General features: G+C 47.8%; 1 protein-coding gene across 5 annotated transcripts in view; it reads right to left on the bottom strand.

The window, feature by feature from the left end:
- The window catches only part of LOC123745034 (cytosolic carboxypeptidase 1), a 109017-nt gene that overhangs the window by 77865 nt on the left and 3857 nt on the right, over positions 1–27295 (bottom strand). For 3 of the 5 annotated variants that reach the window (XR_011223127.1, XM_069306321.1, XM_045725292.2), the window contains exon 2: positions 23683–23781. The exons of 1 other annotated variant lie outside the window; for it this stretch is intronic. The gene's annotated coding sequence lies outside the window, so the exon portion shown is untranslated. Of the gene's footprint in view, positions 1–1281; positions 1572–23682; positions 23782–27295 lie in introns of those variants that run through there. One more of the 5 variants, XM_069306322.1, reaches the window with a different exon arrangement.

Genomic DNA, 27295 nt, shown 5'->3' with positions numbered 1-27295 from the left:
TGGGTTCGATTCCCGGTAGAGGCGGAAACAAATAGGCAGTTTCTTTCACACTGATGTCCCTGTTATCCAGTAAATAGGTACCTGGTAGTTAGACAGCTGCTACTGGATGTTTCCTGTATTGTCCGTATTTCATCTCGATCAGGCCTCCACCCCCAGGAAGCACCCCGTGACAGCTGACTAACACCCAGGTACCTATTTTACTGCTGGTAACAGGGGCATAGGGTGAAAGAAACTCTGCCCATTGTTTCTCGCCGGTGTCCGTGATCGAACCCGGGACCACAGGATCACAAGTCCAGTGTGCTGTCGGCTCGGCCGACCGGTGTTGTTGGTCTGATAGGCCTTACGAACACAGGTAATCGTCGTCCCATATAGATAAAACCAAACGTAAATACTTCTACACAAATGTAAACGGTTGGGCACATTATATATAAATACCACTACTTGACGCATCACTCCCGTCACTTTTGTTGTTACATCTGGCGGCCTCGAGAATCCTCACGTTACATCTACAATGATGATTGATGAAGATTAAGCCACCCAAAAGGTGGCACGGGCATGAATAGCCCGTAAGTGGTGGCCCTTTTGAGCCATTACCAGTATCAATAGATGATACTGGAGATCTGCGGAGGTGCGACTGCACCCTGCGTGACGGGAGATGTCTCCCGTGGTGACATCTACAAGATTTGCGGGATCTTATAACAGGGGGGAGGGGGGGGCCTCAACTGGTCAGGAGGAGCGCCGCAGGTGGCCGGGAGGTCTACTATGGACACGGTGGAGTGCTGGCATGATTGGCCGGCCCAACAATTGCAAATAAGCAGCATCTCCAATGATGCATTACACACCCGGAAGATGATGCATTACACACCCGGAAGATGATACATTACACACCGGGAAGATGATGCATTACACACCCGGAAGATGATACATTACACACCGGGAAGATGATACATTACACACCGGGAAGATGATGCATTACACACCCGGAAGATGATACATTACACACCGGGATAAAGATTACGAGTGCACAAAACAAATGACACATTAAAACACGCCTGCTGAATACAGAGTAAATGTCATTATCAGATAAGGAGTGTATCGTGGTGAACCAGGTGGGGGCGGCGTCTACCACACACACACACACACACACACACACACACACACACACACACACACACACACACACACACACACACACACACACACACACAAGCCTTCATATACTGAAGCGGGACCAATGAGCCAGAGCTCAACCCCCGCAAGCACAACTAGCTGAGTACTGACCAATTCATCATAACACGTCGAGCGGCTCCATCATATAAATTATTTCCTTCCAATAATTTTAGTCGGTCCAAAATGTATATAATACCGTCAAACTTGTTCAATGAGCGCCCTCAGGGGCTGGGCCACCGGAACCCTATACACTGCTCACGAGAAGTTAGCGAGGGTGGGAGAGTGAGCGAGAGAGACGGGCTATAGCGAAGTGTTGAGAGGAAGCGAGGACAGCGCGCACAACCCGATGGGCGAGCGTCCACCAACTCCGACCTGCCTGCTGCTCCACCAGGCCACAACTGGCCTCACCACCACATTGCTTAAACGTCTCTCTCTCCCTCTCTGGGTAGTGACGTCGGCGCCGTCACCGCTGACACTGGTGGCAGTAGCTGCGTGGTCAGCGTCATACCTGCCCAGTCGGTCTGGGGGGGACGCTCTCGCCACTGGCACAGGCAGCAAGGAGGCCTGTTACCCTCCCCTGCATTGTCAGTCAACAGTGCCGGACACCACTGAGGTAACCACCCGCCAAACACACACCGAAACTACGACGTTGATACAACGTTCGAACAAGTTTGAACACCTCCTAACCAGTTATAACAACCAATATAGCAAGTTGTAACAACGTTCTAATACGTCATAAACACGTTAAGCCAAGATGTAACAACTTTATTACAAGTTGTAACAAGCGGAAAATAGAGACAGTTACGGCTTGTTTCCAGGGCAGTGGGTGACTCCTCTCTACACGCTCGTCGCATAAAGTGAAACTCACACTATAATGACGGTAACAATTAATTTCTAAGAGCCCTGGGAGAGCCAAGCCTCCCTTAGAACTGAAAATACGAGCAAAAAATATATAAACCATTAATATTACAATCACGTATTGACTACACTAAAATATTGAGAGCATTCAGATACTTGTTACCATAGTGATGACCGACAAGGATGACGACCCTGGAAACACAAACCGTAACTGTCTCTATTTTCCGCTTGTTAAAACATGTGATAAAGTTGTTATATCTTGGCTTAACGTGTTTATGACGTATTAGAACGTTGTTACAACTTGCTATATTGGTTGTTTTAACTGGTTAGGTGTTAAAACTTGTTCGAACGTTGTACCAACGTCGTAGTTTCGCTGTGCGTTTGGCGGGAATGCAGGCTAGGTAACGCCTACTGCCTTCATTGCTTTCAGACGTGCATGGCTCCCCCCCCCCCCCACACACAGGAGAGAACGTATACATATACACACATGAAGCCAGATGGGTTAATATTGCACATAACATGCCAGAGTTTCCATAGCAGATCACATAAAATTATCATCTATATCAAATATTGGCTAAAAACATGTATTACTAACACTAATTATCACCTGATAGGGAATTTTGGGCATCCTACCTCCCCTACCTCCCCTACATCCTTCCCCTCCACACGCCCTTCCCCACTATTACATTCCTTTCATTTATTATGTCTTTTCTACTATTTCCCCTACTCCTTCCTCCACTCCCTCCCACTACAACCGGCCTAATACTTCCTTACCCTTCGCCACCCCCTTCCCATTTCCTGCTCCTTTTCCACCTTACCCGTCTCCAGCCGGTCATCGGCTGGGGATAGATCCCCAGAGATAGGCTCCCCAGCCCTCCCCAGGTGGGGAGCCCCTACCCCAGACCCCCAGAGATAGTCTCCCCAGCTGCGCAGCCTCCACCGCACATTTCCCAGGCACGCAAATTGCCCCGCGCTGCTCCCTAAGCCAGACAAACGACCCGGAAGCCTTATTCAACGAGAGAAGAGTTCAGAATTAGTGAAAACAAAACTCTGGGGCCAGCATAAAGCACAATTATCCAGCCACGATGTGTAAGGTCAGGCGGGGCCAGCCACCGCTGCTTCTTCCTGAGACAGCCGAGCCCACCTGGATAGTAATATAATTTTGGCTGGAGGGAAGAATTTATTGGGCAGTGAGCATACTGTCATAGTAGCAAATGCAAAATCCCTAATATAATGGAATCCTGTTGTTGAGTCTGTCGTTTAATGTCCCCAGACGGAGCTCAGACGCACTCAAGTATGTTTATTGAGACAAGAAAGAAATAATCTCAAAGGGATAGAGTAGCTTAGGCTATTTCTACCCCCCCCCCCCCCAAGACGCACTCCACTGCCTCAAGTGCTAGTCTTGCAATGTATCAACAATAACAAATATACAAGCACACTTTACCTTGCATGTGTAATTGTTAGACTGGGACTTTCACCATTGAAAATTATAAATTATGCCAGTTAGCGAGACATTTTATGTCAAGTACAGCCCGCCAAAATTAAAATCCCGCGGTTTGATTCCACATGTCAACGCAAGTTTTGGGGTTGGCGAATGTTAAAAAAATATTTGACAAACTTTTCACCTTGAGCAGTTAACTGAGTACATGCTCCACCCAGGTACACGTAACAGGATGGACGACTCTGAATTATTTGAGTGTTGAACACGCTGCCATGGCAGTATTTTCACCCTTCCTCTGATTTTCCCAGACAATTTCTCAAGTCACAATCGACTTGAGAATGGTGCAGGACGGACCTAAATGTCGTCGTCCCTTCACTTTCTAGTGTTTGGTTTGGTCAACATATTTCAGTCACGTTATTGTGACTTCTCGTCTGCAATTTCTAAGGCTTTGAAGGAGAGGTGTGAGAGAGTCCCTGTCACGGCTTACCTTGTGCTCCATCCTACGAGTCGTCAGTAGCACAATAAGGACAGTGGGAGGCGAGCTATCGTAGCGTGAACATGGCTCTGAACTATAAGTTACTTTCATTCAAACTAATAAAATATTGTAGGCGGTCAAAGCTCCCGTTACTGGGTTCAACACAGCCTTCAGTGCAAAGATCAAGTCATTTATTTTCCGCTTCGCTGTTAATACGGCAGATAAATTTGTATCATTTTTGGGAAGAGAGCGGGAATTATGTTGGAATTCTGATCCTTGCCCAGTCAATGCCAAATCCTACAGCCGTGATAAGAGCAAGTCAGCTTGGAAAGCGTACCAGCCACAATCAACCGCACCGAGAACTAAGACATATATCAGTCATAAAATATCCCTATACAAAAAAGTCAGTGGGACCTCCCCCTCCCCCAAACCTCCAATCCTGGACCATAACAATGCCAAAACGCCAGACACAGACACCTCCCCGACCTCGACTCCCAGTACCACCACCAGTACCGCGGAAGGCTTCCCAGGTATGTTAATCCCGGGCAATCTCCACACAGCTGACCTCGTGTGACCGTTACTAGAGACTTCTCTCCCCAGGGTGCCAAATTCTGGTCTGGCGCATCAAGGCTACGACACGGGGGGAGGAAGAGAAGGGAATTTTCAGATCCTGAATTTTCAGATTCAGTTGGAATTCAGATCCGAATTCCAACATAACTCCCGCTCTCTTCCCAAAACTGATAACAATTTACCATTTAATTAATGTGACGAAACATTAATTAGTTTCGTCACGCGACTCGACGCCGCCTTGATCAGGTACCCAGCCAGCAATACCATTGAGGCTTTCGTGCCATACCTTGCGAGGGGCTACCAAGATGGTGGTTATCCCGAGTACTACAGCTAATGCATGACCACAATACACTCGCCTCTGAATGATTGGCATCCCACCTGTGTTTCTACACCACACAAATATAACCAACACCTGCCCAATACAGGCAACACCTCCCCAATACAGGCAACACCTCCCCAATGCAGGCAACACCTCCACAACATAAGCAACACCTCCCCAACATAACCAACCCCTCCCCAACATAACCAACCCCCCCACAACATAACCAACACCTCCCCAACATAACCAACACCTCCCCAACATAACCAACCCCTCCCCAACATAACCAACACCTCCCCAACATAACCAACCCCTCCCCAACATAACCAACACCTCCCCAACATAACCAACCCCTCCCCAACATGACCAACCCCTCCCCAACATAACCAACACCTCCCCAACATAACCAACCCCTCCCCAACATAACCAACCCCTCCCCAACATAACCAACCCCTCCCCAACATAACCAACCCCTCCCCAACATAACCAACCCCTCCCCAACATAACCAACCCCTCCCCAACATAACCAACCCCTCCCCAACATAACCAACCCCTCCCCAACATAACCAACCCCTCCCCAACATAACCAACACCTCTCCAACATAACCAACCCCTCCCCAACATAACCAACCCCTCCCCAACATAACCAACCCCTCCCCAACATAACCAACCCCTCCCCAACATAACCAACCCCTCCCCAACATAACCAACCCCTCCCCAACATAACCAACCCCTCCCCAACATAACCAACACCTCCCAACATAACCAACCCCTCCCCAACATAACCAACCCCTCCCCAACATAACCAACCCCTCCCCAACATAACCAACACCTCTCCAACATAAGCACTTCTCCAGCCGCCATGGGTGGGAGGAGAGATGGTTTAGGCAATATATGGAGGTGGTGAGAAGTGACATATCGGGTTCGAAGGACCAAAGTGTTGGTGATGTTAGCCCATAGTCACCACCGCCCGGGGTAAAACCCCTTCACTGAGATCGTACCCAGCACCTGCCAGAGGGCATGGCTTCTATGGTCTGGGCGGCGGGTGGCACTGTGCGGGTGGGTGGCACAGTGTTGGGGGGGGGGAGGGTGGCACAGTGTGGAAGGGTCCACCAAGCAGATTATCCCTCCATCTTTGAGTCACACTGAGACACAACAAGACAATATTCACGTTAGACTGCATAAGCTTGTGTCACGAGGCTGATGACGCTTTGAATCTAGATTTGTATATAATATTTTAATCCAACAAGATGGCGCCTGGTAGCGCTCTGACGTCCCATCTGTGATGTCAAGTTACACGACCTACTGTATCTAGGGGAAGGTGGCCTTTGCCAGTAAGCAAGACAGTGACTGGGCCGTGGCATCTATCTTGCTAAGCAAATTAACTTACCTCACAAACTAAACCAAGTTGTCCCCATGTACTATTTATAATTATTTTTAAACAAGCCTCCAAAAAGTAGGACAAATTAACGTGCTGTTAGAGGTGTGGCAGTGACCTGTTACAACTCTATCAGTGAGTCACTATATATTTTGCTAACTTTTCCTCCACAATGAACACTTGTGTATGATTGATGATGCTTCACTGTGTGTTACACTTAACACACCTCTCCAACCGTTCTTGTGTCACCTGCAGATGATCGCGCGGGAAGGACAATACGTACGTACTGTGAATACCTCGTACGTACGTACGAGGACAATACGTGAATACGTGCTGACATCACCAGTGTTAAGTTTATGTTAACCTGTGGCAGCGTGCTGTACAACTCCACTCAATCTTTGACGGCTTTGGTTACATTTATTAAACAGTTTACACGCATGAAAACTTCCCAATCAACTGTTGTTATTGTTATAAACAGCCTCCTGGTTCTTCGGAGCTCATTAACTGTTTAATAATTGTAAACAAAGCCGTCAAAGATTGAAAAAATATGAACAGGTTCGTAAGTGATTGCGCAACTACTTCGTGAATCTAGCCTCTGATCACACGGTGCAAGTTACTTATTCTGCTTTGAACATTAAATCCAAATTCTTTGGGCATTCGTGGATAAATGTAGTCTTTCTTTTCGGCATTTCTTTATGGGCTTAAAGGAACAAATATTGTCTACCACTGCAGCCATCGGCAGCCTGACCGTCTCAGACTCCAAGTCTCCGACGTACACATGATTGATATGTATTGTCCACGACACTGCAGCTCCGTGCCTGGTGTTGGCAGTGCCACCTGCATAACATTGTAATAACAATATCTCAGTGGTTTCTATGGCCTTCAGTTCCTGAAATTTCCGGTTTTAGTATATTTTAAGCAATTTTTTTATCATTCTTCTTAGACAGGCTCCAAAAAGTAGGACGAATTGATGTACTTTTTGAGGTGGTGCAGGACGAAGGTTAGGAAGGGGCTCCAAAGCCCCCTCCTAACCCTAAGGCCAGTCTTTCAGTCCTTAGTCCAGTCTTTAGGTCCTAAGCCCAGTCTTTAGACAAGACTGTCTTTCCTAAAGCACGAGGTCTGGCCACACTAGTTGTGAGTCGTGTGTGAACCGTTTTCCATTCATAAACACGGGGTTTGGCGGCTGGATTAACGAGCATTTGGCCTTTGTTTATGAGGACGGTCTCTTTAACGAGCCTGAGGAGAGGTTGAACTTCCCAACAGACTTGGTCGATGGTAAGGCAGAGTCATATTTTACACAATGTAAGGGAGACATAAATATATAATAACACACACAACATTGCCAAATTAATACAATAAAATAAATGTGCTCTTATTTCAAGAATGATCTCAAAAACTGCAATAATTATTCTTATAACACATAATAATGACAATTTCAGGTATTTGAAGGCAAGATTTGCAACACACTTGGGGAAGCATTTATTGTGTGACACGAGACAGGACTCAATATATCATAGGGAATAAAAAGGACCATAGTAAGGTTCTGCCACAGCAGGGAGGGGCCACCTTCACCCCCGTGGTCTCCTGTGGCCCCTACTGACGGCACACCACACGCTTCTCTCTTGTAATTCTCACACACACACTATAGCTTTCAGAAACACACACGCACACTCACTTTGGCGGGACCAAAGAGCCAAAGCTCAACCCCCGCAAGCACAAATAGGTGAGTACACACACACACACACACACACACACACACACACACACACACACACACACACACACACACACACACACACACACACACTTACCTCCACACCTTCACTAATATAAAACAGTTTTCCTTCAAGTCAAGTGTAATAATCAACAAGTGCATCTCACACGACATCCGTTGTAAACATGGCCACCTAATGTTGCTACAAAGAGCCATGTAGCTCTTTACCATCACAAGATAAAAAGTGTCTCATGATATCTGCTGGTGTAAGAATGCAGGAAAACTGTCGTCTTCTTTAGCAAGTGCAGTAAAAGCAGCTGCGACCACGAAGAGCCTTAGAAATATAGCCACGAACACCTGAGAGTACGACACCAACTGCACACCTGCGGCCTCACAGCTTCAACACATATAAAACAATAATACTAGTCTTCTCCCCGACCATCTTAGTAACAAAATTAAAGTGAATCGCAACAAGAATGAAGATGTGTTTATCTTGCGCCAAGGCCGCGTGTCACTACCACCAACCCAAGCTGTCTCTCTTTCTACCACACACACACATACTTCCCGACCCTTCTCAACTATATATCATTTTTCTTAAATGCTATACTGTACTTGTGGTGTGATTTCTGCAGCTAGATATCATCAAGTGTGGTGTCGTGTGATAGCCAAGCAGGTGTCGACAACACTTCTCAATGGCTTCACTGCCATCTCATTCAGACTACCACAACACACTAACTTCACTGGTGTGTTAAGACAACATTCTCCCAGACATTGCTCGGGGCGACACTGTCACCTGGACGACACTGTCACCCGAGGCCGGGGCCACACTGTCATAGAGGAAGTCAGGGCAAGGGGGCCACGCGCCAAGACGGAACACCAAACTCAAGACGTATCACAACACGTCTTCAGTTCGAGGATAGTAAACACCAGGCAGTCACACAGGGATTTCCTGTTTAAACATAGATGTATTTTCCTGTATAAAACAGAATAATAATTTATGTTTTATATACATCTAACCTTCGGGTTTAATACACAAATGTCTTCACAACTCCACAGGCCTCAGCGGACATGTACACAATTAAACTCAACAGCAACACGCATGCACGCACACACACACGCACGCACGCACACGCACACACACACGCACAGAGGTGAGCGACACGCAAGGGGGGGGGGGAGGGGGAAGAGTGCCAACACACGTCCCCTCACCCTTCAGCAGTGCCAAGGGAGTGTGTGGACATTACCCCTCTACCTGCACCTTCATTTCCTCTCCCATTTCCCTCCGTGATTCTCTTCCTCATTTTCTTTCTCTCTCTGTCTCTCCTTTTGAGAGAGAGAGAGAGAGAGAGAGAGGGTGGGGGGGGGAGTGGGGGGGAGGGGTGGGGGGGGAGTGGGGGGAGGGGTGGGGGGGGAGTGGGGGGAGGGGTGGGGGGGGGGAGTGGGGGGACGGGTGGGGGGGGGAGTGGGGGGAGGGGTGGGGGGGGGAGTGGGGGGAGGGGTGGGGGAGGAAGGGGGGAGGGCGCCATGGTCAAGTGGTGAACTACTAATAATTATCAGCTATAGGTGCCGGATTCGAATCCTGGCCGAAGGGGAAAGAAATTGGGAGCGTTTCCTTTTCCCTTCATGCCTCTGTCCCCCCCCCCCCCACCCTAGCAGTACATGGGTACCTGGGAGAGAAGACAGTTTCTGGGAGGATGCGTCCTAGGGATAGTCAGTAGCTGGCCTAGTAGTTACACTATATATATATACACGTGCGTGCGTGCGTGCGTGCGTGCGTGTGTGTGTGTGTGTGTGTGTGTGTGTGTGTGTGTGTGTGTGTGTGTGTGTGTGTGTGTGTACGTGTCAGCAGCCTAACCCAGGGGTGACCAACATGGTGATACCATTGACCAGCAAGACGCCCCAGCCCAGAGTGGCATCCTCTCTTTCACAGCGTAGTGCACCCACCAACCAGCCTAGAGCGGTGCCACAAGCCCAAACTGCTACCCCAAGCTGTCAAGGATTCGCATTAAAGCCCAGAATGTTTACAGCAGCCCAGATCAGTCTCCAAAACTCTCCCCCACTGCACCCTGAGCCCCAAGACACATATACTGGATTTCCCAACAACCCAAAACAGTGTCCTCATTCCACAGTGCTGTGTCTTATTCTACAGAGGTGGTCCTTACCAACAGCTTACAGTGATGTGGCCAAACATTAAGTAGACTCCTGTACCTTACCACACCTCTGCGCCCACAAATCCTAGTGCTACTACTAACTCCAGATTTTCTACCAACAATTTCAGCCCATCTCCCATTGCGGTGCCCCATTACCCAAACAGGTACCCTACCCTAACTGTGGATCCTCCCAATCCCCCCCAAGCGGTCACCCAAACTTCCAATGTACCCTACAAAACCCGAGCAGAGAGCAGCGCCTCCTACCCCACCCTCCAAGAGAGGACTGTCCCCAGTAGGTGTAGTGGGCGGCCAACAGCAGGTAGCCAGAAAGATGTGAGTAGGTAGAGAACATCTGGTCACGTATATTATCATCAAACCATCATTCTTCAGCCAACCAACAGTAATGTTCTCTCTCCTCTTTCTCATCCACCCACCCACTCACACACACCCACCCACCCACACACACACACACACACACACACACACACACACACACACACACACACACACACACACACACACAGGGACGGAGGAGGGCAGATACAAGGTACCATTTGGGAGATGAAAGCCTTCAAGACTCGGGAAGAAAGCTCTTGGGGTTGACCAAAGAGCTGAAGTTCAACCCTCTAGCAAGCACAATTAGGGGAGTATGCACACACACACACACATATTGCCTTGCACATAAGAACGTTCGGAAGGCGGGACTCAATATTTAGCTGGACCCCTGGAAGCACATCTTGGTGAGTACACTAAGAAAACATTATAATTACATACAAAATACCCTGGACATATACATACAATGACATGTATGCTCTATACATGCTATGTATGATACATAACGCTAACCTATCCAGGCCAACGGTAATTAGTACGAGGAAGCGTTAGCATCACAGTGCTATCAATTTCACTACAGCTGTGTACATTAAGTGTGAGGACAGGGTGACGGTAAATCCATATGCACCCTCACACCGCAAGCCTTGCCAGCTATATCTGGTTGATACCTAGTTGATGGGGTTCTGGGAGTTCTTCTACTCCCCAAGCCCGGCCCGAGGCCAGGCTTGACTTGTGAGAGTTTGGTCCACCAGGCTGTTGCTTGGAGCGGCCCGCAGGCCCACATACCCACCACAGCCCGGTTGGTCCGGCACTCCTTGAAGGAATAAATCTAGTTTCCTCTTGAAGATGTCACTCCGGGTTCCTTCTACGTGAAGGATCCCAACCAGATGCAGGAGTAGGTCAAAAACTGAATACACAAAATTCCACGTATTCCAAAGGAAAAAAAAAGAGAATATATTAGAGGCAGGGTATAGCCTGAAATGAAAGCAGTTACCAGCGTCCTAAAAGGAGCAAGAGAAGCTAGGTGTAGACCCTGCACCTAACCTGCCACTGGGACTGAACATCACGCCTGCAATATTACGCCCCACACGCATGGATGAAACACAAAAGACATTTGGAATTGTCACGTAACTTGCCACAAGCCTCATATCGATGCCAAAAATGCCAGAGTGAATCTGATCGTTACACAAGAGATCCTTAGGCTTAAATGAGGCTTGCAAACTGCTATGCATGGATAACAAAACAAAGAGGTCACAGAGGAAACTCAGATGAAGCAGCGCGACGTCTGAAATAATGGAGAATAACGTCATTCATAGTTACGGAAGTGGGTGATAGCATAGAAAATGGAGAAAACTAATATACGAATACAAATAGCCAAGAGTGTTCAATCTCTACACACAGAACAAGACCCCCCCTACCCCTTAAAGGCACCTGCCACAATATTGGGGCAAAACACGAGCCTTCCTGCCAACACCCACTCGTACCCCGAGCGTCATAACACAACTGGCCCTGTCACACACCCCGCCCCAACCATCCCGGTCTTACACGGGACCCGCTACCATACGGCTCCACCACCTTAGTGTGGCACTCGCCTCACCCCATCTTACATATTATTGGTTTAATTTTGCCCCGGACGGAGCCCCCGCACCGCTCCTGTGCCAGGTAAGTCCACTACGGGCTCCCCATAGCCCGAGCTACTTGCCCCGCTCCTGTGCCAGGTAAGTTACGGGCTCACCATAGCCCGTGCTACTTGGAACCTGTTCCGAGTAGCTTAATCTATAACAACAACAACAACCCCGGACGGCCAGTTTATTGGGCAGCGTCACATCCTGTGAGTGAATATGGCGCCATAGCACCATGTTCAACACCCCCGCCTCCCCCCCACCCTCCCAATAAGAAGAAAATCCGCTGGGTTCATCCTGTCACCTGTACCCAGACGCAGCTGGGACTTGCTTAAGTGTCTCGGGTAAACAGGCTGTCAAACAAGGGATTAACATCTTACAACCCTCGAGTTTATGTTACCTTGTGGGTGCAAAGTGAGGGAACCTTTTAAGAACAGTATCTATACTTGACAAAAAGTGCTTTCCTAACTCAATGTGGAGTTTATTATACTCCACATGTTCCTAATATCTCTTAGATACGAACAATCTCTCAGGTGGTGGTGGAGACGATGTCCTTCACTTATCCAGCAAATTTTGCAACTACGTAATATCGGCTGTTGATAACATCCCTAATCTCCATGGGTACTTGTATCCAAGAAAATTCTTGCAATTATAGATTTTCTCCTTCGCTCACCTCCAGTGCGTCCATAATGAATGAGGTTGGCGGCTGCGACTACATTTTACCAGCGAACAGATTCACTGACATGCTCTACTATCCCATCCTGGTCTGCCATGTCATGGTAATGTTGTTTGATGACTATACTTTTTTTGTTAAGGGGATGAAGCACTCAATGTGGTCTCCTTCAGCACCAACGGCAGCCAGCACATTTGTTCGGGTGTTTCCATAGGTGTCAAGATGAACGGTAATCCACAGGAACCTGATCATCCTTCCCTGGCTCGATATCATTGTCTTCATTTCAGCTACTATCTTTTTCTTTTCTGCCCGACTTTTGATGAGGTTGTAGTGTCGCTCCTGAGTCAGTGCTGATCACTGCTCCCCGCATGACTCCTTTAAGATGTCATAACACCATAACAATGGTAGCGAGATCTGCTTGCGTTCCAGCATGTGTTTCAAGAATAGGCTTGACGAGGGACAACGGAAGCTCAAAGACAAGCTTTATGGCGATAGTGAGAGTGCTCAGTCATTATAGTCGCTCTCCCTCAGGGAGTAGGTCTGCTATACGCTACCAGACGCAGCAGTCGTTTTCCCGCCTACCAGGAAGCTTTCGTCCTACCTGTACGCTCGTGGCTCACGACCTGAGTGGTACACAGCGTGCAGTAACGTCCTCTCCTGTTGCTGCTGCTGCTCCTGCTCCTGCTGCTGCTCCTGCTCCTGCTGCTGCTCCTGCTCCTGCTGCTGCTCCTGCTCCTGCTGCTGCTCCTGCTCCTGTTGCTGCTGCTGCTGCTGCTCCTGTTGCTGCTGCTGCTGCTGCTCCTGCTCCTGTTGCTGCTCCTGCTCCTGTTGCTGCTGCTGCTCCTGTTGCTGCTGCTGCTCCTGTTGCTGCTGCTGCTCCTGCTGCTCCTGCTGCTGCTGCTCCTGTTGCTGCTGCTCCTGTTGCTGCTGCTGCTGCTCCTGTTGCTGCTGCTCCTGTTGCTGCTGCTGCTGCTGCTGCTGCTGCTGCTACTGCTGCTGCTGCTGCTGCTACTGCTGCTGGGTTATGCGCGTTTACCGGCGTCCTGCAAGGCCAACAGACAACACGAGGTGCGAGCTGCCTGCCCCCACCTTCCTCCTTTCCTATCTCCTTAGTGCCCGCAGCACTGCCCCCGTCCCTGGCACCCTCCCAGCTATTTTATCGCTCGTCTTAACATAAGCACTTAAAGCTTCTTTATAATGCGCAGCAAGCACGCACGCACGCACGCAGGAAACAGAACAGGTAGCACATAAACAGTTTACACGAAGCTGTCAAACCTTCGGGCAGCCGCTCAGAACCTGCACATGAAATCATTCAGAACACTTTACACAGCCTATGATCAACGAGTCATGTAATATGCAGAACTCTCACAAAAACTCTACCTTGTCAAACAGAGAGAAAGATCGGGGTCAAGTGACTTGTTATAAGCTTAGTATCACAGAATTATCTCCAATATATCAAGCCTTATCTTCAGTACATTAAGCCATTTATCCTCTGCAATAAGCCCTCTATCCACTGCATTAAATCCTCTCGAAAGTAATCAACTCTATCTTCACTACATTAGACCCCGTGTAGATCGCATCAAGACCTAAGACATTAAACTCTGTCTTCAGTATATTAACGTTGTAACCCAAAAGGTGTAAGAAACACACTTGATAAAACATACAACTTATTGGTGTCTACATATTCCTCAAATTGTACTCCCGGAACGCAGGGGAATTTTAAATCAAAATCTACATGTGAAATATATTAGGACTGGTGCGTAATCTTCACACTAAAATAACTCATTAAGAGGCCAGGAGGTAAGGCAGAATGTACAAATGGGTCCCACTGAACAATATGCGTGCATAATGTACATTAAGGCTTTTGAACACCATTCACTAAATACAAGCTCCACTAATAACTTCTGTGTCCAAGAGGGAACTGGATTAACACCTCTAAAGAGTTATGTAGGTTAACTTAGCATTTTAAAAGCACCGAATCACCTTCTGTGGTTGATTGTTCAATAAACCCTTGAACTATATGTTTAACACTTCTCTAACCCTGTCCATGGAGGACAGAAGAAAATTAATATATGCTGGTTAGCATTGTAAATGTGTGGCCACGTCTGTGGTAGAAAATTAATAATAATAATAAAAAAAACTCTAAAGAGTACCTAATGAACCAGGCTGTGATTTGTCCTTTAGTCTACAGGCAGTAACGACTAAGAGTTAGGTCAACAAGAATACTCGAGGGACACTGATGCCCACAACCACTTCACGATAGACTTAAGAATAACACCTCAAAGATACATCGCCTAGAAGACGGTGCCTGGACATCTTGGGTAATCAATGTAACGTAATCAACGTTGATTTAGTGCTGAATTGCCGTTGTTCTTTGATAATGTGCTCACTGGGTATTTGAAGCCCCGTAAGCAGGATCGACCCGTAACTTTTGAGCTGGGACGATCTCAATTAAGGCGGCACTATGCCAGGACCCACTCTTATGCAGTACGTGTCAATGGCAAGATGATCTTGTCCACGGGTGGCGGGAGGTGGAATGTTGTCTCGTGTGTGCGACAAGTGATCGCCCGTGTGAGCGAGTGATGTGTAACAAGTGCCGAAGAAGCATTTTCTTGTCCTGCAGGATTCACAAGTCTTCCTGGAGCTTGGGACGAGCAGCGTGAATTATTTACGACGTGTACAGTGGCCAATGGTCGTGCTCTGTTCATAGTAGACGACCTACCATTAGATTTGATCACTGTTAGTTGTGAAAGTCGTTTGGCGATGACGTTCCTCGTCCTGACAGGAAAACACACATACACAGGCACTGGATAAGAACTTACTTCAACAGTCCTCTCCCCCACCACACCATCTCGCCCACACCCACGATTAGTGGCACCTAAATCAGCAAGCATAAATAATATTCGTCCCTTCCTTCCACCCCGACCATGTACCCAATCCCCCTTCCCCCTAAAGTTTCACTTCAATCAGGATTATGACTTTCTTTCGTCTGAATGGGTCACCAAGACTTGATTTACCTGCACCAGATATGCTCATGTTTGTTTAAGAGCCTCGCAGGCTCAACGTCCTGGCATATAGCCGGGAGAGGGGGGGGGAGGTGTTTTAGAAAGGAGGAGGTGGTGTTTAGAAAAGGGAAGGGAGTGGAGAGCGTTGAAAGAGAACTGGAGAAAGAGGAAGTTGAGGTAACTAACTGTTAATGGAATAAATGAGGTGGGAGAGAGAACGAGAGAGAAAACAACCTAGCCATTATTTTATTCAGCAACGGGCAGCAATGATGGCGGATAACAAGAGTTTCATCATATTCGTGGAGCAGCAGAGCAGTAAGCGGAGAGAGGCCGCGAGGACCCCACAACCTGCCTGGCACAACCTGCCTGGCACAACACGCCTGACAGACATCACTTGTCTGTCCATGTTGGCGCGCGGGAACCACGATACCAACGCTACTGCGGCCGTTTCGCTAACCCTTGAGAGGTGTTTCAGATAAATAAACCTGGTTTGTCATCAATTTCCCAGTTCCCCTTACGGGCTCACCATAGCCCGTGCTACATGGACACTTCGTTCTGAGTAGCTAAATCTAAAATATCATCATCAATTTCACTATCATGGGACTTAATCCATGTATACCTGCCGCCAGAGAAACCTACCATCAATCAATTCCTCACCTGGAGTCTACAAGATGTTTACAGTACAAGAACTGAACCTTTTCTCAAGAGAAATTAAAGTTTAGTTTTCGTGCAGCTTAGTCTTGCTTGACTCGCGAACCAAGATGGATGACAGCCGGATATAACATTTTAAGATGTCCAAAATCTTGCGTCAGCCGTCATCAATGAAGTATTTTTCCTTAATTGAATCCTTCGTCACATCCATCCAGCAACACACCTTACATCTCTACAGCCACACCTTCCTAGTAACCCAAGGTCCACACCTGCTCAGCCACACCCTCCCCGCAACAAAACCCACACCCAAGCAGCCACACCCTCCCAGGAGCACATCCCACATCTACACAGCAACACCTACGAAGCAAAACACCCCCACATCCGATTACACCCACCCAGCAACACCCCCCCACACACCTGGTAGACCACACCCACCCAGCAACACCCCTACACACACCTGGTAGACCACACCCACCCAGCAACACCCCCACACACCTGGCTGGATCTCACCCCCAAGGTCTTGTAGCAGGTTGTCTCTGCTACTTTACAGGGCGTTGAGCGTGGCGTTCCCGGGCGATACACAGATAAGGCATGCGGCGGCGGGGACCCAGCACCTGGCTTACCCTTCACTGCTAACATTGGTGGAGGGTGCTGGTGGGGGTGTTGGTGGAGGTGCTGGTCGGGGGTGCTGGTGGATGCGCTGGTGGAGGCGCTGGTGGAGGGTGCTGGTGGAGGGTGCTGGTGGGGGGTGCTGGTGGAGGGGCTGGTGGGGAGGGTGCTGGTGGAGGCGCTGGTGGGGGTGCTGGTGGAGGTGCTGGTGGGGGGTGCTGGTGGAGGCGCTGGTGGAGGCGCTGGTGGAGGGTGCTGGTGGAGGATGCTGCATGGGCCGCTCGCACGGCCTCACCCACACACACACACCTCGCAACCAAGTACAAACTGTTTCAACATGACATACTCAAACACGCTCGACGAATTCCTCCCAAGATCCTTTGGCTGTTTCTGCAATTTTGAATACTTAAAATGTTTTGCACGCTTTTAATACCTAGATAGGTTAGAGGAGAGATCTGTGTAGAAGGGAAGAGTGAGGAGAGGAGATTCTGCATGTTTCCGCCCTTACTGCCGGATGAAAACGATAAGAGAAACAAAGAACTGTTTACACACGCTTAAATTAATGTATGCACAGCAGTAGTTTCAGAAACAAGATCGAAACTCAAGAGAGTATTAGCTTCTCAGGTCCATGAGGCAGTGACGGCCAGTCTAACTTCTGTATCTACCACCTGCAATCACTAGATATTATACCCAACTCTGAATGTAAACACTGTTTTCTGCAACCCGTTCTCGCACTTGCTTATAGTCAATATTGGCTTATTTAATAAGTGCATATGTGACATACTAATTGATTGTGAATATTTTAGTTTATCTCGAAAAGCTTCATAGAAAACACCGACCTCACCTAACCTTCTTAGTATGTTAAGATAAGCATCTTATTGCTTCTTAATTACAATTATTACTTAACCTATACCGTTGATAGGTTAAGTAATAATTGTAAATACGAAGCAATAAGATGCTTATCTTAACATACTAAGAAGGTTAGGTGAGGTCGGTGTTTTCTATGAAGCTTTTCAAGGTAAACTAAAATATTCACAATCAATTAGTATGTCACATGTGCACTTATTAAATAAGCCAATATTGGCTGTAAGCAAGTGCGAGAACGGGTTGGTTTTCCCACATGGTCATAAATAGAGAAAACTCTGCGCAGATAGAGTTTATGTTACTAAACGTTGTTGGCAAGAGACTTTACGCAACGTTTAGGAGTGAATGTGTAAAGTTTGGTTAGAACTGTGTGTGTGTGGTCTCGTGACCCTGTAATCGCTAGTCAGTCACGGTATTTTTGACCAATCCACACTAGAAAATGAAGGGACGACGACGTTTTGGTCCGTCCTGGACCATTCTCAAGTCGATTGTGAAATCGACTTGAGAATGGTCCAGGACGGACCGAAACGTCGTCGTCCCTTCACCTTCAAGTGTGTGGTCTGGTCAACATACTTCAGCCACGTTATTGTGACTCATCGCCTGCAATCACGGTATTCACCGAGACGACACTCTTAGAGATCAAGAATTGAAAACAATTTGATTGAAAGAGTTGGAATATGGAGATCCGTCACGGATGCTGTCAAGACATGACAAGCTGTCACACACCTTCCTCAAGTTTCCAATTACTCTCCTGGCATGCAACACGGGAATTTTACACATTTTCATTTGAATTATCAACGAATTCACTGTCATGAAATAAGAGATCTGACATGTCATGGCAGGATCTGTGGCAGATCTCCCAGTCTCAAGTCCTTTGGTGGATTTCTTGACTCTGTGAATAGTGTGTTGAGCGGTTGCAAGGTCATAAGATCAAGGTACCCTGTACTCCTTACATGATCCATTATATTAATATAATCCTCAAAAGTGCAATAGCTCTCTGGTCATTGAGAGTTATATTAACATCTATAATAAAATCAACATATATTAGACTTGAAAATTAGAACCGGTCGGCCGAGCGGACAGCACGCTGGACTTGTGATCCTGCAGTCCTGGGTTCGATCCCAGGCGCCGGTAGAAACAATGGGCAGAGTTTCTTTCACCCTATGCCCCTGTTACCTAGCAGTAAATAGGTACCTGGGTGTTAGTGAGCTGTCACGGGCTGCTTCCTGGGGGTGGAGGCCTGGTCGAGGACCGGGCCGCGGGGACACTAAAAAAAAGACCCGAAATCATCTCAAGATAACCTCAAGATAGTTATAGACTCTGGGGGCCAATATGCAAAATATGCCAGTCTGTCTTATGATCTGATCAATGTCAAATTTGTAGTGATTTTCGCAAACGAGATGGATAAGAACTTATGCCACACCTTATTATTTATTTATTTATTTATATATACAAGAGTTCTTACATTCTTGTATAGCCACTAGCAAGCAGATCGTTAAAGGAACTGGAAGTTAGGCGGCTATTCCACGACCCCAGTTCCCAATGACACTAGTTAATGGTGACAGATCAGAGGTACGTTCTCCCAGCTCAATCATATTTACTAGGGAACACTCGAGCCCATATATACCACAATATGATCCACAATTTGAACTATCTGCGTGACGTATTGGTTAGTGTACTGGCTGGTCACTTGGCTAGCCTGAGTTCAATTCTCTGATAGGGGAAGAGTTTCTGTGTTAAATATTCCTTGCGTAAATATTCCATGTGTGTGTGTGTGTGTGTGTGTGTGTGTGTGTGTGTGTGTGTGTGTGTGTGTGTGTGTGTGTGTGTGTGTGTGTGTGTGTGTGTGTGTGAGAGAGAGAGAGAGTGTCTCTCTCAAGATTCTCCCACAGCTGACTTGAGTGGCTCATTACAGTGCACCGAACTCTCCTCTAATCTAACCAAGAAGATTAACTTCTAATCTAAGATTAGATTAACCTCTAATCTAACCAAGAAGATTAACCTCTAATCTCACCAAGAAGAATGCACCTGTTAGAGTACGTTGGACAGAAATGGAGAACTCAGCATTCTCGACGCTCAAGAAGAAGCTGAATGAAGCACCCATCCTTAGACTACCAGATTCTACCAGGGAGTACATCCTCCGGACAGATGCCTCAAATACAGGTATTGGTGCTGTACTCATGCAAGAGTACGACGGTGAAATCTGGCTAGTTGCGTACTCCAGTCGTAAACTGAGCGATGCTGAGCAGAAGTACTCCACTGTAGAAAATGAACTCCTCGCTGCTGTCGTGGGAGTAAGGAAATTCTACCAGTATCTCTATGGTAAGCGCTTCACGTTTCAAGTAGATCACCAACCCCTCAGCCACATCGGTACGCTTAAAAACGCAAACCCTAGATTAATGCGCTGGGTGTTGTTCCTTCAACAGTTCACATTCCGCGTGGTATACATAAAGGGAGCCGACAACGTTGGTGCTGACTGGTTGAGTAGGTCAGGGGTGATTAACGAGACGTCGAACGAGGGAGACATGAGCGAGGAAATGCAACGCGAATCACCGGACACTGGTTCCCAGTGTGTGTCTGATATTTCAGACATGACACAGGTGGAGAGAGGCAGTGGACAGACTAGCGCCACTCAGGGTTTCGAGGCGTTGAACCGACCCAGACCTGGAGCTCCGTCAGACCACAGTGCCTGTTCAAGACCTGACAAGATAGCCACATGTGACCCGGTGACTGAAGAAATTCCTCACTTAACAGAGGAGAATAGTCTAGACGAGGCCCCGCCTCGCCTAGCTGTATAGAAAACGGGGTCCACTCGACCCGGCTACACCTCGTGCATTCAGTACGTGCACGTGCGTCAGCGGTCCTAACATCCCAAATTCGATACATGAGCCATATTTTGGAGCCAAATTCTGGCTCTCTGCACGTATTCGCAGTATGAAATTCCGACTTTTTATACCGAAAATATGTCAATTACTGAGCGCGGAAGTGGGTCACATTTTGCCCAAACCCCCCTGCAGTTTTCAAAATATCCCAAACATCCCAAATTCGATACCTGAGCCATATTTTGGAACCAAATTCTGGCTCTCTGCGCGTATTCGCAATTTGAAATTCCGACTTTTTATACCGAAAATATGCCAATTACTGAAAGCGGCAGTGGGTCACATTTTGCCCAAACCCCCCTGCAGTTTTTAAAATATCCCAAACAACCCAAATTTCACGTCCCCCCTCCTAGAGCACTGTTTCTTATGTCACTCGATATGGAGTGATGTATGTCAGAAGGCGTGGCTCAGGGCACCACATGGCATGCACGAGTTTAATCTAGGCTGTGTTCTACGGTGTTATCTAAGGGGTGTGTCCTAGGGTGGTATTAAATAGGCCGTCCTAGGGTGTTATCCAATGAGTTTTAACATAGCAAGAGTGGATAATAAGCACCAACCACCAATTCACTCCCTGCGATACCGAACCCGCACACCACCACACCCTAATTACGAACTTGAGAGTTTTAACGCGCTATCTGCATATCTGAACCACCACCACCCCCTCCACCTTCCACCTGCCAGGGTGAGTGACGCGTTGACCTACTCTCCTCCTCCTCCTCCTCCTCCTCTGTCAGTGTCACCTGTCACCACTGCTGTAACTGTAGCCTGAATAACACTGTTTACACCACCGGTTACACCACTGGCATGCCAACCCCGGCCACCACTCATACAACGTTTTGCTCCTACACATGCTTAAGTTGGAGATAATTGTAACTGAAATGATGTATATAAATGACTGACAACGCTCTAAATCTATATAAATAATTGTTGTTTACACAGGTGGGTACAGGAACAGACGACTGCCGACTCCTGCCAGCAGGCCGAGAGCTTTCCCTTCCCATAGTTCATGGTGAGCCTTACCCACTAGTTATCCCTAGAACTATCCCTATCCCTAGAACTATCCCTAGAACTAGAACTATACCTATCCCTATCCCTAGAACTAGAACTATCCCTAGAACTATCCCACATTAAACGAACCCGCCAATCGTTTAACAACCAGGTACCCAATTACTGCTGGGTGAACAGTAGGCCACAGTTAAGGATTGGCGCCTAGTCAATCCTACCCGGCCAGGATACGAACCCAGGCCAAATCGCTGGTGAGGTGCGGAGAGCAGCCTGTTCTCCAACAACAAAGGTCAAATGCTCGTTAATCCTGCCGCCAAATCCCTTGTTTATTAATGAAAAACGGTTTACACACGCAACCCGTCCGCAGACAATGTCCCTTCCATCCAGCGGCCGACCCCAAAGATGCAGTCATCAACATGAATATATATTCATCAATATAACACGAATATATTCATCAGTATAACACGAATATATTCATCAATAACACGAACATATTCATCAATATAACACGAATATATCCATCAATATAACATGAATATATTCATGAATATAACGAATATATTCATCAGTATAACACGAATATGTTCATCAATATAACACGAATATGTTCATCAATATAGCACGAATATGTTCATCAATATAGCACGAATATGTTCATCAATATAACACGAATATGTTCATCAGTATAACACGAATATGTTCATCAGTATAACAAGAACATGCTGTTCATTCAAAATAAGAATCTCAAACGTAAATTAATATTGTTATATATTAGCATACTGTGCTTGGTTAGGTTAGGTGTTTAGGTTCTGTTGGCGATTATTTGTATTTGTAGTACGTGGGTGAAGCATTTACAGCGTTGTGGTTCGAACAAAAGTCGTCAATGAGCAACTTGTTCCGGAAGTGTTCGGACGTCAGCAGTTGTGAGTCGTGTAAGAGAGAGAGAAAGAGAGAGAGAAAGAGAGAGAGAAAGAGAGAAAAAGAGAGACAGAAAGAGAGAGAGACAGAAAGTGAGAGAGAGAGAAAGAGAGAAAGAGAGACAGAAAGAGAGAGAGACAGAAAGTGAGAGAGAGAGAAAGAGAGAAAGAGAGAGAGAGAGAGAAAGAGAGAGAAAGAGAGAGAAAGAGAGAGAAAGAGAGAGAAAGAGAGAGAAAGAGAGAGAAAGAAAGAGAGAGAGAAAGAGAGAGAAAGAAAGAGAGAGAAAGAGAAAGAGAGAGAAAGAGAAAGAGAGAAAGAAAGAGAGAAAGAGATAGTTTTTTAGTTTACTTCATTTATTATGCACCCCATACCCATCTTGTGGGCGGTAGTGGAAAGGGTTACAGAGGCACATAATGGGCTCAGGGACTGAACCCCACAATTCATTTAGCTAAGCAAGTTACAATCTTGATGAGCTAGTTACAAACTTTAATATAAGTAGAAAGAGAGAAAGAGAAAGAGAGAAATAGAGAAAAGAGATAAAAGAGAGATAGAGGGGTGGGGGGGGGGGTGAGGAAGCTTCACCACCACACACCGGACACACCCTCACCACTGCCAACACCCCTGCCAACCACCACCACTACCACCATTCCTCTCACCACTAAGACTACTACTACGCATGCTACTCCCGCACACTTAAAACATTCCTTCATCCCCCAGGCCATTTATTTACAACTCGTACGCTGAAATAGTTCTGGGTCACATCTCTGACTCATCTGTGCCTCCAGTTTCCACCGGTGTGTGTTCACCTTCGGCTGTTCTTCACTTTGAACATTAATACTATACCCACTTCATCAATTACCCTTACAATCTTGTATGTCGTTATCATTTCTCCCCGTTCCTTCTTTAGGTGAAGTGAGGTACAGTTCTCTTCTGAGTTCGTTTGTATCTAGTACCGTTAAACTCACCATACACATACGCTATACACTGCTGTCACCATCATTAACACATTCTCGCAGGGTGGTGAGTGGGAGTGTGTGGGTGGACTTACCATGGGAGGCGTGTGCGCGCGGGTGGAGTTACCATGGGAGAGAGACCAGAGGACGCCCACAGCCATCACTGGGGCTCTCCCTCTCCGCCTGCTCCCACTCTGTAACATCAAATAATAATTCGTCAGAGATAATGACAGAGAAAACTGTTTTTTAAATAGTACTGGTGTTCAGGAATGGAAGCTTCCGGGGCTAACATCAACAATCTACTTGATCACTCACACACACACACACACACACACACACACACACACACACACACACACACACACACACACACACACACACACACACACACACACACACACAGGAAGCAGTCCGTAACAGCTGTCTAACTCCCAGGTACCTATTTACTGCTAGGTAACAGGAGCATCAGTGCGAAAGAAACTCTGCCTATTTGTCTCTGCCTCTGCCGGCGCCGAGAATCAAACCCGTGCCACAGGATTACAAGTCCTGCGCGCTGTCCACTCAGCTACCAGACCCCTAAGTGGTGTGGGTGGGTGGCACAGTACCCCAGAGCCCGCCGCTACACAACTCGGCCACACACACACACACACACACACACACACACACACACACACACACACACACACACACACACACACACACACACACACACACACACACACACACACACACTAGTAAGCCTCAACTTATCCCCGCAGCCTAAATGTGACACCCTTTTTATATTCCCACACGCTGTTTGTCAACACTAAATGTAAACAAGACACATGGCTTCTTTAATGGGGTGATGGTGGGAGGGAACAGCTGCTGGCACATCAATAGTGTTCCTTGGTTCATTCAATACTCATTATTATGGCCAAGAACACTCCCGGCACCTCTTGTTTTGCTTCACTGGTCATGAATGGCGCCAACACGCTAAGCACCTGTAGGAGCAACGGACACGAATTGATCTATAAAGGGTTAAGGATATGTGGTCAGTATATTTCCCTTCCAACCGCTCTAACAGCAAGTATTATCCTTCCTGGGATATTCTACCCCACCCCCCTCCACCTTAATCCAACTCTGCCCACCCCAACGTCAAGAGTGCCAACTTGTCAAAAGCCTCACACATCTTAAACCTTCCCCCTCCCCCCTCTAGTGCCAGCGTCTCGGTGTGCCAAACTGTCAGATGTAACCCCACCAACCCCGTCACCTCCCTCTCCCGCCTGGCCGTGACGGAGGCTGGCATCCCCGCGGCCATTATAGTCTTCCAAACTCAACTTCCTGGTTATGTTGCCACCTCAGGTTTGTCGCACCTGTGTCCACCTGACATCTTACCTGTGGTGTGTCTCTGGTGTTACCTGTGGTGCGCCTCTCGTGTTACCTGTAGTGCGCCTCTGGTGTTACCTGTGGTGCGCCTCTGGTGTTACCTGTGGTGTGCCTCTGGCGTTACCTGTGGTGCGCCTCTGGCGTTACCTGTGGTGCGCCTCTGGTGTTACCTGTGGTGTGCCTCTGGCGTTACCTGTGGTGCGCCTCTGGTGTTACCTGTGGTGTGCCTCTGGCGTTACCTGTGGTGTGCCTCTGGCGTTACCTGTGGTGCGCCTCTGGCGTTACCTGTGGTGCGCCTCTGGTGTTACCTGTGGTGCGCCTCTGGTGTTACCTGTGGTGCGCCTCTGGCGTTACCTGTGGTGCGCCTCTGGTGTTACCTGTGGTGCGCCTCTGGTGTTACCTGTGGTGCGCCTCTGGTGTTACCTGTGGTGCGCCTCTGGTGTTACCTGTGGTGCGCCTCTGGCGTTACCTGTGGTGCGCCTCTGGCGTTACCTGTGGTGCGCCTCTGGTGTTACCTGTGGTGCGCCTCTGGCGTTACCTGTGGTGCGCCTCTGGCGTTACCTGTGGTGCGCCTCTGGTGTTACCTGTGGTGCGCCTCTGGTGTTACCTGTGGTGCGCCTCTGGTGTTACCTGTGGTGCGCCTCTGGTGTTACCTGTGGTGCGCCTCTGGTGTTACCTGTGGTGCGCCTCTGGTGTTACCTGTGGTGCGCCTCTGGTGTTACCTGTGGTGCGCCTCTGGCGTTACCTGTGGTGCGCCTCTGGCGTTACCTGTGGTGTGCCTCTGGCGTTACCTGTGGTGCGCCTCTGGCGTTACCTGTGGTGCGCCTCTGGTGTTACCTGTGGTGCGCCTCTGGTGTTACCTGTGGTGTGCCTCTGGTGTTACCTGTGGTGCGCCTCTGGTGTTACCTGTGGTGTGCCTCTGGCGTTACCTGTGGTGCGCCTCTGGTGTTACCTGTGGTGCGCCTCTGGTGTTACCTGTGGTGTGCCTCTGGTGTTACCTGTGGTGTGCCTCTGGCGTTACCTGTGGTGTGCCTCTGGTGTTACCTGTGGTGTGCCTCTGGCGTTACCTGTGGTGTGCCTCTGGCGTTACCTGTGGTGTGCCTCTGGCGTTACCTGTGGTGTGCCTCTGGTGTTACCTGTGGTGCGCCTCTGGCGTTACCTGTGGTGCGCCTCTGGCGTTACCTGAAGTGTTACCCGAGTACGGTTGTGTAAGCACATCATTTCAGTAGTTAAAGCTACGGGCTACATCTCTCCTGGTCTGTCGTTCAAGCCCCTTATGACACGAGTTGATGAAATTAAATATACAAAAGATATTCTAAACCCAGCTATTGCAAGCCTGATTGCTATTTAGAGGCATATGCCGCCCATCTATTTTGCAGACAATGCTTTTAAGTATTTGAAGAACAGACTTGGAATCACAGGAAATGACTCCTCAATCTGTGTTTTTTTTTAGTTAACTGGTAACTAGTTAGAGTGCAGCTAGTTCAGATACTTTTTTTGTCGTTTATAAACACATTTATTATGAGCCAGTTCCTGCTCGCCTGGAGGGATCAGAATTGGGAGATTCGCCACTTGCCACAGGTAACAGGGGACGGGATATCCCTGGAGTGTCCCGCCAGGGACATACTCCACGGATACACAAAGCCACATTTCAATATCTGGCAAATCTTTTAATAATGGCGATGATAATAATTGTGTTGGGGGACAGGTAGCCAATGTATATGCACCCGCCAAACCCCCCATTTATGAATGAAAAACGGTTTACACACGACTCACAACTGATGACGTTCGAACACTTCCTGAACAAGTGCTTCGCTGACGAATTTTCTTCGAACCACAACGCTGTAAATGCTTCACCCACGTACTACAAATACAAATAACTGCCAACAGAACCTAAACACCTAACCTAACCTATGCCAATATATGCTAATATCATAATATTAATTCATATTTGATAAAATTCCTGTTTTGAATGAACAGCATGTTAAATTTATGAATGAGTCTGTGGGGTCGACCACTGAATATAATGGACTTGAGTCGAGGACGGGTTGACCGTGTCACACCCCATCACATGCAATACTTTACACATGCATACATGTCGTAGCTAACACCCAGTGTTGCGTAACGGCCCAGTTAGCCGTACACTGAGGCGCAGAGCCGTGATACGTCTCACATTCCAAGAGGTTGACTTCGTGCGTCGGCGATGCGCCCTCCACCTGCTCTATGGTCATCACCGGCACCTCATATATACAGAGAGGTTTAACCCCATTTCTCGATGTATATGCATTGTTTACTTAAGTACTAGACTAAGCTCAGGACAAACATCTACGGCCAGCAGGTTGT

The sequence above is a fragment of the Procambarus clarkii genome, chromosome 57 (assembly GCF_040958095.1).
Source record: "Procambarus clarkii isolate CNS0578487 chromosome 57, FALCON_Pclarkii_2.0, whole genome shotgun sequence".
In the NCBI taxonomy this organism is placed as follows: Eukaryota; Metazoa; Arthropoda; class Malacostraca; order Decapoda; family Cambaridae; genus Procambarus; species Procambarus clarkii.
The sequence above is the reverse complement of the archived record's forward strand: the minus strand, read 5'-3'. Positions and strand labels throughout refer to the sequence as shown.